Source organism: Nanorana parkeri, unplaced genomic scaffold (assembly GCF_000935625.1).
Source record: "Nanorana parkeri isolate BGI_ZX_2015 unplaced genomic scaffold, ASM93562v1 scaffold771, whole genome shotgun sequence".
In the NCBI taxonomy this organism is placed as follows: domain Eukaryota; kingdom Metazoa; phylum Chordata; class Amphibia; order Anura; family Dicroglossidae; genus Nanorana; species Nanorana parkeri.
Window position 1 is genome coordinate 25011 of NW_017307039.1, and position 5747 is coordinate 30757.

A 5747-nucleotide genomic window follows, 5' to 3' on the forward strand; every position below is an offset into this window, starting at 1 on the left:
CCCATAATCCCCCTCCACCAAACTTTACACTTGCCACAATGCAGTCAGGCAAGTACCGTACTCATGGCAACCGCCAAAACTAGACACGCCCATCGGATTGCCAGACAGAGAAGCGTGATTGGTCACTCCAGAGACCACGCCTCCTCTTCTCTAGAGTCCAGTGGCGGCGTGCGTTACACCACGGCATCCCACGCTTTGCATTGCACTTGGTGATGTGCGGCTTGGATGCAGCTGCTCGGCCATGGAAACCCATTCCATGAAGCTCTCTACGCACTGTTGTTGCGCCAATCTGACGGCCACATGGAGTTTGGAGGTCTGTAGCCATTGGCTCTGCAGACAGTTGGCGACTTCTCCGCACTGTGCGCTTCAGCATGCGCTGACCCCGCCCTGTCATGTGACATGGCTGACCACTTCCTGGCTGAGTTGCTGTTGTTCCCGCTTGCTTCCACTTTGTTATAATCCCAGTAACAGGTGACCGTGGAATATTTAGTAGCCGGGAAATGTCACGGAACACCTGAATCACATGATTTGGAGGGGGAGGGGCCCAATACTTTTGGCACTATAGTGTATTTCATATATTCAATTATAATACGCCAATCCCTCAGCAAGAATCTAAGTAAATAAGACCTTATCCTCGGCTTTTACATTGACGAGGGGAACCAGACGGGGCTGTCCCCTGTCTCACCTTGTATTCGCATTGGCGATAGAACCGATAGCTGATCTAATAAGAAGATCAGATAAGATGGAGGGATTCAAGCCGGGTGAGGAAGAGGATCAGATACTATTATATGCGGATGATACATTGTTTCTTTTAGCTGATACTAACCACTCTCTACTAGAAGTGATGTCTGCACTGCTGGAATTTCGGAGGTTCTCAGGGCTGTGTGTGAACTGGGAAGAATCCATGTTACCTCCGATGGATCCTCTTCCTTGTCCACTGCCGACGCAAATTCCGCATCACTTTCCTTATGTGGGTGTCAGGATCAGGGGCGTCCCGAGGCTGGGTGACACCCGGAGCGGTAACCGAGTGTCACCCCACCGAGACGTCACTGCGCATGGGCGTGATGTCACCACGCGCGTGCGCGATGACGTAATCGTGCACGCGCGGCAGTGTTCTGATACCTGCCGGTGGCCATCTTGGTGATGGACGGCGGCAGAGAGAGGAGGGGACAGTCACCCGGCGGGATAAGGTATGCCGCCGGATCCGCTTCTCTCTCCTGATGCTCATGGACCGAACGCCCGACTTTTCAGAGGGGGGTGACACCAAAATGACTGCGAGTCATTTTGGTGTCACCCCTCCAATGGTGGCACCCCGGTGCGGGCCGCACCCCCCTTGTGACGCCACTGGTCAGTATCATAGTCAACGTCGAGGCGAATGTGGAAGGTAATGTAATATCAATGTTGCAGAGATTCCAGAAACAATACAATGTACGGTGCAAACTTCCCCCTCTCGCCGGCTGGTAGATTAACCCCTTCATGACTGACGACATACAGTGTACTGGCATCGGGGAGGTTACAGCAGATGATAGGAACAGCAGTTGAACGGTTATAGTATTGTGCGGTCAGAAAATGATGCCTTTCCTACGTACTGTGCAGATTATATGTGTGTCCTGTTACATGTGGCTTGTAGCTGTGCCATGACACTGGAAGTACTGCACTCAGGAAGCAGGAAGGGGCTACACTAGGGGGAAATACATCGTCACATGAGGAATAATTACAGAAAGCATGTTTGTTACAACAAAGGGCCACTAGATGGCAGCATAGGATAAGACATGAATTTAGCTATGAGAAAATAGTTAGGCAAATCACACTATATAAATTCTAACCTATATAACAATGCTAATATTAACTGAGGCTATGCATCTCATATTCTATGCCCCTGTTGGGGCGGCACAAGGGGGGCTCTGTTGTGAAAGTAGTTGGCTTTTGTTGTGTAGAGGTGCTGCTGATGTAAAGGGGAGACGGAGGAATCCTGATTTGAAGATGGTGCTATGTAAAGAGAGAACCCCACTTTTTTGTATGTTTTTATGAGAACCCCTTAAATCCATACCAGGGCTTTTATTGGATAATGGTCTGGTATGGATTTTGGAGGGGCCCAACATAGTTTTTTTTACATTTTAGCTGGGGTGTCTTGAGATTTTGCATATTTTTAAAGGGTGTTAGGACTGAAAAAAAGGTTGAGAAACACTTTTATAGGTAAGAAAGCAACAATACCGATACTAGTATCGGTGCCAATACCAAGCACTTGGGCGAGTAATGCTCCCAATGCCTATCCTGATACTGGAAATGCTGGTACCAGGAAGCTAGGCGACAAGTCATTACACGCCACCCGGCTTCCTGAGTGGCCGGGTAGCCAGCTCCATGTTCACTTGTCACCAGGGAGCATGGAGCTGGCTTCCCGACCAATTGGGAAGTTGGGCGGCAAGTTATTACACGCCGCTCAGGTTCTTGGCTAATCAGGATGCTGGGCGCCGAGTCATTACACACCGACTGCCTTCCTTAATGGGACTTCCGGTATCGGTATTCATTATCTGCGAGTACCAAAAAAATAAATATCAGTACTTGATGCCGAAAAAACTGTATCAGCGCATCCCTAGTTATAGGCACTGGCATATAAAGGCAAACTTAGCAGACCCACCAGAGGACAATATAGTTTGTCAATTGACCTGTTGGGAGAAAGCATTAACATTTTCTTGGACTCATAAATGTAATATAACCAAGTGGCTCTGTCGGCTAACGAAGGGAAGGGGGAGTCCGGTGACGTCACAGACATTGACATCACCGGACTCCTCCCCCTTCCCTTCGTTAGCTGACGGAGCCACTTGGGGGAGGGGGGAGGAGTCCGGTGACATCGATGCCCGTGACGTCACCGGATCTCCGACGGGACTCCCGAGAGCCAGCGGAGAGGTGAGTCTTTTCATTTTCAATCAAAAGAATTTTAATCGATCAAAAAGTTTAGAGATTAATCGAGGAATTAATCGTTAATTTCCCCAGCCCTAAATATATTGTAAACAGAACATCAGAAATGCATATTAACATTTTCTGAAGAAGTTCTCCCCGGCTAAATAGAGGATTTTAAATGGACGTTCTTTTCACTACATTTAAATTGGTCCATTATTTCCCATTGCTGTCCAGATTTTCCTGAAATATCAACAGAAATGTCTCCTTTCACTGTCTGTATGTAAAAGAGGAATCAGTTAGAGAAACTGTTATGGTACCCGCAGCATGTTTTACAGACCTTGATTGAGAATCCCAGCCAGGACTTCCAGAAGACCTGCCAGTACCTCTAATGGTAGTCACAGGAGACCTGCCATTACTTCTAATGGCCCTCCATTAGAATCCAGGCCGGTAAGACCAATGCTAGTCATAAAATCCGGACCAGAACATCCGGAGTGCTGTGAAGGGATCTGGGTGTGTCGTTTCTAATTCAACCAAGTATTAAAGCACCAGTTCTGTAAGGGACTGGTGCTGTGTCTACAAGAGCTATAATACTGTTGCTTGTTTCCTGTTACTGACCCGGATCACCTGACCCCTCTTTGCTTGCTACCTGGCCTGATCTTCTGCCTAAACCCGATTATGCTCCTGTACAGCCAAATAAATTGATTCTGCAACTGAAGTGATACAATTAGTAATGACAGTTTTGTTTTGCATGGCGATAATTAACGTACTAAATAATTTGTAAAGCTGAACTTCAGGTATAAATATTTATATATACTTACATTGGTTCAGCTTGGCCCAATGTACAATATTGGGAGGAGTACTTGCCCAAATGCTCCAATACCTTCCCCGATACCGGAACGTCCGGTCAGAGTAAGATTTTCTCTGACTGGCATTGCCGTAGGGAACGGCTTCCTGGCCAATCAGGAAACCAGGAGGCGGGTCATTACTCGCCGCCCGGCTTCCTGGTTGGCCGGGAAGCCGGCTCAATGCAGATTGGCTGGGAAGCCAGTTTCCTGGGCAATCACAATTGAGCTGGCCAAACAACATTGAGCCGGATTCCCAGGCAATCACATGCCGCCTGGCATTGCCTGGGAAACTGGCTACATGCCAGCGGAAGCACTGGTACTTGTACTATCAGTACTTGTACTCGATACCGAAAAAATAGTATCGGTGCATCCCTAGTAGCCATAATTACTACAGAGTTTTGGAGCGATCTTCTTAGTCCTATACAGCCCCTGTGCTGAGCGACTTTCCCTCTGCTGTTAAAGCACAGAGGGTCCCTCACTCAGCACAGCGGCCATTCAGCGAACACCTAGTATTTTTATATAATGAATACTAGGTAATCAAGGGGCGGTGACATCATGGACCTGCATTGTACGTAAAGACAATAAGGCACACTCCACAGCCAGATCAGAGGGGGAGAAGAAGAGACAGCAGACTTTCAGGTGAGGGAGAATCAGGTAAGTAAAACAGCTTTTTCCTGTCCCCTAGGCACAAATGAGCAATTAACCCTTGCAGTGAGAAGGCAGCTTCAATGCAAGGGGATACTTTTCATCTCCCTGGAGATGGGCTTTAAAACATGCTACAGTAATGCATAGCACTGAACTGTACATGTGCGTTGTCATTTATTGTTAATTGCACCCCAACGCACATATAGTTATTTACAAGACACACGATCACCAAATATAAAGGCCAGTAAAACAAAGACATGGAGGGGGGAGGGGGGGACGACAGTAAGTAAAATAAGCTGGTCTGAGAAAAGGTTCTGAGACAGTCATTCTAAGTAATTCCTGAATCTGTACAATGTACAAATATGCAATGTCATTCCAAAAGCTTTATTTGCCCAAACAATTGTGAAATGCTGGACCTCAGATACAATCTTTAGTTTTGTTTTTCCAAAGCCATGACTCAGTCTACCACTGGCACTGACAACAGCATCACTGACAATATTGGTAGATACCTTTCAGTTTCGTTTCTCAGAAAGAGAGAGTTTTTGTTCTCATAGAAGCAATGTTCTCTCCACCCAGCTGTTGTCATTACTCTCGGCTGAATTACTGACCTAGGACTAACAAACAAATGCGTTTTTGTCCTCTGGATTGAAAAAGAGCTGACTGAATTTATGTTTTGCTCATTCCAGTATCACAAAATTCTGCAGGGGTATTTAACTCTGGATTTTTTAAAGGCATAATCCAGCTTTTGCAAAACAAAGACAAAAATAATAATAAATGCCTGGGCAATAATAAAAGAAAACAAAATGCATTTTTTTTTTTGCATTTGAGCCTGCAAAGCATTGCAACTGCGACCAGTTGCTCTTGCTGAATCTTCCTCCCAGTCCTATACCAAGGTATGAACTTTAAGCTAGGGGATGGCAGGACATATGGATGGACTACAAGTGTGGTGACGTCACTTTATTGAGAACTAGCGGCAGACAGGACTTGTAGTCTCTCCATTCACAGATCATGTCTGTTCTACATACAGTCAGCGCTGGCCTCTTCAGGTTGCTGCTCAAGCGACTTACTGTCTGTATACTAAACATAGGGGATCACTCGCTCGGCACCTTTGCCATTCAGAGAATGCAAGACATTCTCTGAATGGTAGAGGTGCCAAGTGAGCAATCCCCTATGTTTAGTATATAGACAGCAAGTTGCTCAAGCAGCACCCAGAAGAGACCAGCACTGGCTTTATGAAACACAGGCTATCACATTGAATTTCTGTATCCCCAATGGCCCACTGGATGTGAGATATAAAGAATTAGATTTAACTAAACTGGTCCAATGTAAGTTTTAGAAAAAGATAATTCCTGGACG